Source organism: Moschus berezovskii, chromosome 21 (genome assembly GCF_049115385.1).
Source record: "Moschus berezovskii isolate FMDL1 chromosome 21, NW_MosBer_1.0, whole genome shotgun sequence".
Classification (NCBI taxonomy): domain Eukaryota; kingdom Metazoa; phylum Chordata; class Mammalia; order Artiodactyla; family Moschidae; genus Moschus; species Moschus berezovskii.
In genome coordinates, this window is record NC_142480.1 from 4,440,552 (window position 1) to 4,450,380 (window position 9,829).

General features: G+C 35.8%; 1 long non-coding RNA gene, 3 other non-coding genes and 1 pseudogene across 5 annotated transcripts in view; all 5 read right to left on the reverse strand.

Moving 5' to 3' along the window:
- LOC129550657 (uncharacterized) overlaps positions 1-9,829 on the reverse strand; it is a 69,215-nt gene that overhangs the window by 33,180 nt on the left and 26,206 nt on the right. The window contains exons 1-5 of one of the 2 annotated variants that reach the window (XR_016035724.1): positions 8,597-9,223; positions 6,468-7,855; positions 4,506-4,547; positions 3,578-3,627; positions 1,749-1,807 (exon numbers count right to left, since the gene is read on the reverse strand). This is a non-coding gene — a long non-coding RNA (uncharacterized LOC129550657). Of the gene's footprint in view, positions 1-1,748; positions 1,808-3,577; positions 3,628-4,505; positions 4,548-6,467; positions 9,224-9,829 lie in introns of those variants that run through there. The other variant, XR_016035723.1, reaches the window with a different exon arrangement.
- On the reverse strand, positions 77-153 carry LOC129550801 (small nucleolar RNA SNORD113/SNORD114 family; annotated as a pseudogene).
- On the reverse strand, positions 1,327-1,401 carry LOC129550772 (small nucleolar RNA SNORD113/SNORD114 family). Its single transcript, XR_008684909.1, has one exon. It is a non-coding gene; the product is annotated as a small nucleolar RNA SNORD113/SNORD114 family (small nucleolar RNA).
- Positions 6,021-6,093, reverse strand: LOC129550792 (small nucleolar RNA SNORD113/SNORD114 family). Its single transcript, XR_008684924.1, has one exon. It is a non-coding gene; the product is annotated as a small nucleolar RNA SNORD113/SNORD114 family (small nucleolar RNA).
- LOC129550794 (small nucleolar RNA SNORD113/SNORD114 family) lies at positions 7,912-7,985 on the reverse strand. Its single transcript, XR_008684926.1, has one exon. It is a non-coding gene; the product is annotated as a small nucleolar RNA SNORD113/SNORD114 family (small nucleolar RNA).

Genomic DNA, 9,829 nt, shown 5'->3' on the forward strand with positions numbered 1-9,829 from the left:
GAGAATATGATCTCGGTATATTTCTGTCACTACAAGATCATTTCCAACAAAGGGATTTGATTAATTATGTCTTGAGTTAGACCTCAAAGTTCCAGACACACATATTGTTCACCATCTACAATTCGTGTGGCATCAATTATCTTCATTGCTTCATGTTGACTCTTTTTCTTCATTCGTTTCTATATTTGTATAAAATCAATCATTAATTCACCAGTAATAATAAAATGAACACAAAAGTCACACCATCCAAAAATATGATTCCTGAATATCTCCAATATCTATCTATAGAATTATTTCACACATGAACCCCGATGATCTTTCATTAACCCATGTCAATGGGGCACAATACTAATTAAAAAATATGTTTCACAGCACATTTATCATTGGCCCTAACTTCTTTATTTAACACTTCAAATAATTCAAGGAATACATTTAAACAAATGACCCAATCGAAGGTGACAAACTTGACCATCATTCAACTTTTTCTCCCTAATCCGGAGGCAATCGGACCATCTTGATCACAGCAAAAGCTGAAATCAGCTGGAGCATCATTTCTGCATAGTACCAAGCAGACTCCAGTGATAAAAATTTGAGATATTCTACCCATTGAGCCCTACTTTCCATAATTCATATACATAGTCATTTAGGTATTTATTAATTTGTGGTAATATTTAATTGTGTTTCCCTTAACAAAACAAACATCAAACTTGCAACAGACTCAGGTCAGTAACGGGCTGCTGCTGCTGCTAAGTTGCTTTTAGTTGTGTCCAGCTCTGTGCGACCCCATAGACGGCAGTCCACCAGGCTCCCCCGTCCCTGGGATTCTCCAGGCAAAAACACTGGAGTGGGTTGCCATTTCCTTCTCCAATGCATGAAAGTGAAAAGTGAAAGTGAAGTCGCTCAGCCGTGTCCAACTCTTAGCAACCCCATGGACTGCAGCCCACCAGGCTCCTCCATCCATGGGATTGTCCAGGCAAGAGGACTGGAGTGGGCTGCCATCACCTTCTCTGCAATAATGGGCTACTACTTATCAATGTCTGCATCACCCTTACTCAGAAATGCAGAACACACTTGATTCATCAGTTATCCATTTTAATTCATATTAATGTCATCTCTCACATTTAAGTAAAGAACAATACTTAACCTATCTTTAGCCATTCATTCGTTTTTATTCATTTATATACTTTTTGATTCTGTCAGTAATATTGTTATAATAATTTTTTAAAAACTTCATGAACCATGAAGAATAAAAGAAGGTCCCTACATATTCCTCACATCTGTCTATAGGGACACTCTCAACTAAGGAAATGAGCTAGATTTCTTTTGCTGGACCTCAGAGTTTCAGACACACAGTATTCATTGTATACGACTCATATGCCATCAGTCATCATCATTGGTCCAAACTTCAGACGCTTTTTCTTCATTCTGATCTACCTTTGTTTACTGATCACTTTATTAATTCATTAATAATAATAAATAAGTATCTATGCATCAAAAAACTGAAGGACAAATCCTTCAATATGACTAACTTGTGCCTATAGAATATCTTGGCTCATGGAATGTATTTATTTCAATAATATCTTCACTGCAGCAAATATTGACTAATCTACTTTATTCTTATCTGTATAAGCTCATTAATTAACTCATTATTACTAATGCTAATTATATTTCAAACTTTTCATAATACAGTGAATACAGAGAGAGAAGAAACCTTTCAAAGACACAAATTTGCTTACTGCATTACTCACCTCAATCTATAGAGCATATGGCCATGGGAGATGCTGAAATCTGCTAATAGGCATCCATTCTGAGGAGTAAAAAGCAGAGGAGGTGATAGAACAAAATTGAGATTTTCTGTATATTGGTTCTTATTTTCTTCATTTCATTTACTCAGTCACAAAGGTATTTACATTTTCCATGGTTTACATATCAATGAGCATAAATAGAAATAAATGATATGATCCTTAGAGAAAGAGCTAACACCTTTGGTCCATATTTCTTTATGTGCATCAGCTTCTCTAATTTAGATTAATATAATAGTATTTCTGGCCCCACGAAATACACGATGGTTGATAAGGTTTCACTTTTGTTTTCAGTTACATTTTGTTTATTGGTTCTATCATTGATCAATTTATAATAGAAATTCATGAATCCAAAATAAGAATAATATTGTTGTTTACTCCTAACATTGATCCATAGAATAATTCGCAACAGAGGAGATAGGTTTTCTTTCCTGCTGAACCTGTGACTTGCAATCACAAAGTACATGCCATATGTCGTTCACACGCCGTCAGACACCATCGCTGACCCAGGTGTGGACCTCTTTCTTCCTCCCATCTACTTCAGTTGAGTGGTTAGTTCATTAATTTACTAATCATAATTAAATAAATATCTGAGTAACAAAAGCTCAGGGACAAGAGTCTTCAGTAACTTCCTCATTTTTCTTTACAATCACTGCTTAATTGAGCATACTTCTTTCATTAATCACCCTCATTATTCTAAAGATAGATTAATCAACCCAGTGTTTCATACATTTCCAATTTAATCACTGGACCATAGTTAGTATTTTTTTATCCTAAACATATTTTTAAATATTTCAAAGAATAAACTAAACAAACAACCCAAAGTAAAATAAGAACACTATTATGTTGGTTTCCACATACAGGCAAATTTAGAGACTATTGACCAAGGCATATGCTTAAATCAGTCGGAATGCGTCCATTCCAAAACACAGAAAGCAGAGTAGATGCATGATTGAGATGCTTTCTCTATTAATCTTTGGACCTACATTTCATTATTCAGTGATTATGTTATATATTACTAGGGTTAATATATAACTCTTTCCTAAAAAAACAAATCACACTGAACATTCTACTAACGCAGAATAAATACTGGCTATTATTTATATTATCTTTAACATCTAGCTAGAGGAAACGTGCTTGAACCATTTATTTTTTAACTAACTTATTGTTTATCTATTAATATTATCTCTAGCCTTACATGCTCAGTTGCTCAGTTGTGTCTGATTCTTTGCGACCCCAGGAACTTTAGCCCACCAGGCTTCTCTGTCCATGGAATTTTCCAGGCAAGAATACTGGAGTGGGTTGCCATTTCCTGAGTGGGTTGCCATTTGCTACTCCAGGGGATCTTCCTGAACCAGGGATCAAACTCACATCTCTTGTGTCTCCTGCACTGGAAGGCTGATTCTGTTTCACTACACCACCCAGGCAGGCCCTCTAGCTTTACGTTTATAATAAAGCAGTTGCTATAAAATACATATCTATGAGTCAACAAACTGGAAAACAAAACCTTCAAGTATCTCTAACATCTTTCCATAGAATCATTTGTTTTTTTTCTGAATTTACATTTTGCTAATTATCTACACTGTTGCAAATATTGATAAATCAATATAATGGTTCAGGTCAATTCCAAATGTATTAGGGGGCCATGGTTGGCCTTTTAAAATTACATTTAAATTACATTAAATTATATAATTTAAAAATTATATAACTTAATATTATAGTTAACATCCTAAACAGATCACCACAAGAAACAAGACAATAACTTTGACTCTTACCTAGAGCCCCCGACCAGGAAAGATCCTTAAATTAGCTTGGCACACCCACTCTGAGTACAAAGCAGAGAAAATGAAAAGAACTAAGATATCATGTTCATTAACCCATGCATTTCATCTTTCATTACATCAGTAGTTTAGGTATCTATTTATCAGGGTTAATATTTACTGATGTTTTCCTCAAGAAAGTGAACATCAAGCTTAACACTGAGCCAGAATAGGAAGAGTAATTATTACTTGTACTTTCTATAGCATCATTAGCCAAAGACATAACATAAAACTATGTCTTTCTGAACTGAACCAGTCTTTTTAACATTTATTTACAGATGCTCTTACTTCCTGAGACATTCCCAGAGTTGGACAATGCTTCATACTCTTTATTTGTATACAGTGGACCCTTGAACAATACAAGTTTAAATTGTCTGGGTCCATTTATACACAAGTTTTTCTCAATAAATACAGCACTTATATGTTTTCCTTTCAGGGATCTTGAAATTGACTAAGTGTGGGGAAACTTTGTGTTTGATTAGAGATCACAATACGTGATATGAAAAGAGTCAGGGTTTGAGTCTATCTAAACTGTTTCAGATCCTTGTCCTTGAGTGAGTCATTTAACAGTTCCTTTGATTTTCAAGCACACATAGCCTTATGTGACAAAACTACGTCTTCATAGAGGGAGGCTTAAATCAACTGTGATTCAAATTAAAATTGATAATACATTGTACATTAATTAATTGAGTAATTAACTGTGAAAATAAATAAGAATGGTCTTCCTTTTTTCTCCTTAATTGACCACAGACGTACTGAATTGGCCTACATAAGACCTCCATTCATTTAATTTGTACTTGTAGCCATTTATCCCTTTCAATAATAGAGTTAACACCCATGACAAACCACCAAACCAGAAGCAATTACTTTGACTGTTACTTACATAAGTTTCTACAGTCCTTAATTGAATCATTGAGCATCCACTCTGAAAGAGTACAAAGCAAATATTAAAATAGACAGATAAGACAGGCAGGTAGACAAATAAGGTAACCTATATTCAGATATTTTAGTTGAATTCAAGTCAACTAAACAAGTGATGAGGGATAAACGCTAGTACGTATTGTTTATTAAAACTCTGAATGACGTAATGGTTGATTGATTGAACCAAGTGTTAAATTTAATGAACATAATGAACACTTCTGAAACCAACATCAGACAGAAGAATAAGAGCTATGATTATTACACATGTCTGTTCGCATGTCCTCTATCCAGTCAGGTGAGAACTATAATCGATCAGTCACTAAGTCGTGCCACAACCCCATGGACTGAAGCCCACCAGGCTCCTCTGTCCATGGAATTCTCCAGACAAGAATACTGGAGTGGGCTGCCATTTCCTTTTCCAAGGGATCTTCCCGATGCAGGGATTAAACCCAGGTCTCCTGCACTGCAGGCAGATTCTTAACAGTCTAACCAACGGGGAAGCCCATGAGCTATAACACCTTTCCAAATGAAACTTGTGTGGAAAGAATTCAGGTAATCTCAGTCTTAGATTCAACCACATTCTCAGCGATTGTCCATGCCTCTTCCACCTTCATATAGGTATGTATGTATATAACTACACATGGAGCCATTTTATCTTACATTTTTTAAAGAAACTACACCAACAACCAGGAAGAGAAATACTTTCTAAATATAATGACCATTCCAAAACTTAAGAGCCGAGCTCTAGTTCCTTTATCTTTGATAGCAATTGTTAGAAGTGGATTAATCACTCTCCTTGTTTCATAACAAGTGGTCCTCATTGGACCATGTATTACTTTCAAGTAACTGATTAAAATATTAACTTATTACTTGATACATTTATAATAGTAACATTAATATTTGTGACACAAAAGAATCAGGACAGTATTAATGCCTGTTCATATGCTCATCAGGCACAGGAAAAAGACTAGATAATTTTTTAAATTAAAAAGTATCAAACATCATTGTTAATTGGTCATGTGATATATTCTTAACATAGATCCATGTACAAAGCCTTCTCTCAATTAGATAGGTCATTAATCAATAATTAAGTAAAAGCTTTGCCCTTCTCTTAATAAAAGAAAAACCAACAAACCAACCCAGAAAAATAGCATGAGCTCTTACATCCCCTTATGGAAATGTTCTTTATCCAAAATGGTAAGCTTTAGTCAATTTATTTTACTGGAACCCAGTGCTTCAGAAATGTATTAATAATGATTTTTATATTACATATATTACATTACACTCTGTCATATTTGAATCAGGAATGAACCATTTTGTCCTTATTCATTTATACTTTCTTGATTTATTTATGCATTGATTTACTGAAAATACAATACTAAGAAGCCCAAACGTAAGAACAAACTCTTGAATATTTTTAAATCCTTGAGCAAGCTCATTTCCTATAGAGATAACAAAGAGGAATGAACTTTTTACAATGGACCTCAGAGCTACAGGGTTTAATCAAAGTCCTTGACTTCAGACACCCCAGGGTACTCATCATCGATCCAGCCTAAGTAATCTTTTACTTCATTTATACCTCTATTTATTGATCCGTTCACTGATCCACCAACAGAAATAACATCAATGTCCGTGAATAGAAAAAAAGCCAAGAACAAGATCCTTAAATATGACCAAGATCTGTATGCAGGCCCTTTTCCCATAAACTAGATCTTTTTCAACAGATGAGACCTCTCTTCTAGTGGCCCTCATTGGGGTATGTATGGGTCAGTGAACACCCCTGCTTCATATGCATCGTATTCCAGCTCACTTGCACCGTCCTATTCTAAACGACTCGATAAACTCTAACAAAAAATTCACTCCAAAATCTTATGACAAGATCTTTTGACTATTACTATTATATTTGGGTCATTGGGATCCTTACCCACAAAGGTAACAGCCAAGATCTTCCTCAGAGAAGACTCATCGAAGCAGCCATAGTCTTCATTCTAGGGGGTCAAAAGAAGGAACAGTCCAGATGTAGACAGATTGAAAGGATATTAGCTGTGTGGTACTAGGTTAATCATGAAGTCAACTCAAGTCTCATTTTCATCTTTGATCCAAGAAGTGCACTCATTTTTATTACTTGGTTTAACTAATACTTTCAAATACTACACTTAGCACAGTTGAGTTCATCACTCAAAACCCCTACCAACGTAAGTAAAAGCCTAGATAATCCTTCAAATGGACTCAATTTGCAGAGAAATGGGTGAGTTTAGAATTTATCTTTCATGGCATATTCTCACCAAAGTCTATACTGGACCCTACTTACACATTAATTCAATTATTCATTGTTGTATTTATGTAGGTATGGAATTATTCATGGAATATGTGACCATCTGTCCAAATATACAAACACATGAAGAAAATGACAGAAATCCAGAATAGAAACAACCCAAAATAGAAATGATCTTCGTGTACCTGTCTACATGTTCATATCGAAACTAGGAAGAGAGAATTAGTGGTATATATAAAGATGAATCATTATTCTTCTTTCTTACGGAGCCATGTTTCCCTCCTTTTAAACTATTGCCTGTGATTAGGACTTTATCTATTTATATGTCAGAACACATCAATATCTAGGAACTAACTAATATTAGATAAGAAACTTGAATAATATTTATTATCTCCATATGTCTATTTCAATACCCACAGAGATTTAAAAATTGGTGGTTTTGTTGTTTTTAACAAAACTCAGTGAAAAGAGTTGGATTAACAATAATCGTTTTCATAAGGCACATTTGAAGATAAACTATGTTCATCCTTTTCTCAATTAAATAATTACTTAATCAGCATTTATGTAATGTTTCCCTTCTCTAAATAAAAACAACCCATTAGCAAACCACCTACATCAAGCAATACTAGTGAACCTTATATACATCTGCATACATACTCCTTTGAAAAAAGAGCAACAGCCTTTATGAACATATTTCACTAAAATTCAGCGCTATGTGCTGTGCTGTGCTTAGTCACTCCGTTGTGTCTGACTCTGTGAGCCCATGGATGGCAGCCCACCAGGCTCCTCTGTCCCTGGGATTCTCCAGGCAAGAATACTGAAGTGGGTGGCCATGTCCTTCTCCATTTGGTGCCATAGTAATGTGTAATAATAACCCATGTTTGTTACATACTCACATAACTGGTCCATGCCCAGCTTTCTTTATATTTACCCATCTTTACATTTCTTCATTTACTCATACGTTGATTTACTTGTAAAAATCAATCTATCTCCAGAAGACGTCTGTGATCCAGATATATGAATATTCTGAACGTCTGCTGCATACTCATTTCCATAAAGGAAAAAAGAAAAAAAAGAAGGCCACTTGTAAATGATGGACCTCAAAGTTAGATATCACTTTAATCAAAATGTTTGATTCAGACACCCTCCAATCTCATCACTGGTCCCGGTTTAGTACTTTTTCTCTTTGATAATTTATACCTCCATTATCCCATGAGTCACAAACTCCCAGAACGGGACCCTTGATGTAACTCTGACCATTGTCTATAGGCTGATTTCTGACAGAGTTTGCAGACTAGATATAAGTATAACCATGCATCATTTCAGGACCATCACAGAAAATGAGCCATAACTGGGCCACACACACATAATTCAGTCAATTTTAAACATGATGTAATGACCATCCAAAACCCACAATGGTACCCTACATCTAGAACACACGCAATAAGTTGCCCTTTCTAAGAGCTTCCTTTAAACAATTAATACGCTGGGTCTCTAATAATATTGAAATATTAAACCAACTGTGGTGCAGAAATAATATGGAATAGTTAACAGTTTTGAAAATGTTAATTTAATTCCTTCCATCTCTTTTTAAGATGAACCTCAGAGGTACTGAAGTGTGTTAATTCTGCTCCTTGGCCCATAACTCCTTCTCAGTACTGGCCACACCTGGTGTTCTTAGATTTGGTTTTATGCATACAGCCTTTTATGCTATTGAACTACTTCAGTGACCACATGTGAATAAACCACACAAACCAGGAAAAGAAACTGTTACTTACATCGCTCCTTACTCACAGAAGTAATAGCCAAGACCCTCATCATTGGACAATAACTGAATTCAGTGTGGAGTGTGCAATCAGAAAGAAAAAACAGATTTTTTTAAAGAACGAAAAGTGTAAATTTGGATTTTTAACATAGAAGTTAGTTCTACATTACTGTATTAATCAGAAACACTGCTTCTGTCACATTTTCATCAGTCAGTCTAACAGAGGTATCCTTTTCATCTATTGACTTACTTTTTAGTGTGAAATAAACTGGTGAAGACTTTTAAAATGTTTTTATGAAGACCTTTTAATCCATCACCCAATATATGACTTATATTATTAAAATTCGTCTATATATCCCTACCAAAACAAAAAGGCCAGATAACTTTTTAATGGGGGAAATTTTGATGACTTTAAATTCTTGTTCTAAAAAACAATCTGACTATACCATACACTTTAACTCATTAATTATTAATTAATTTATTTATTTATTAAATAGCTCTAAAAAATGGATGGCAAATCCCATAGACAGAGGAGCCTAGTGGGCTATAGACCATGGGGTCACAAAGAGTCGGACACAACTGATTGGCTAAACAACACCAAATAGCTCTAAAGATAAATGGAGAAGGAAATGGCAACCCACTCCAGTGTTCTTGCCTGGAGAATCCCAGGGACGGGGGAGCCTGGTGGGCTGCCGTCTATGGGGTCGCACAGAGTCGGACACGACTGAAGTGACTTAGAAGCAGCAGCAGCAGCAGACCCTTTTATAAAAAATAAAATACATACAGATGGAGTCATCTGCTGCTGCTGCTGCTAAGTCGCTTCAGTCGTGTCCGACTCTGTGCGACCCCATAGACGGCAGCCCACCAGGCTCCCCCGCGCCTGGGATTCTCCAGGCAAGAACACTGGAGTGGGTTGCCATTTCCTCCTCCAATGTGTGAAAGGGGTTCCCGGGACTCTTAGCTACCCCATGGACTGCAGCCTACCAGGCTCCTCCATCCATGGGATTTTCCAGGCAAGAGTACTGGAGTGGGGTGCCATTGCCTTCTCTGGGAGTCATCGGCTCCTCAACACTAAATGTTATTACATTCAAGTTTCCTCACTGATGACGTTTTCTTCAACAATGGAAATATTCTCTATTAGCACTGCCCATTATGCATACTACTATATATGAGAGAGATAACTAACAAACACATACTATATAGCGCAGGGAATTCTACTCAGTATTATTTAATAACCTGTATAGGA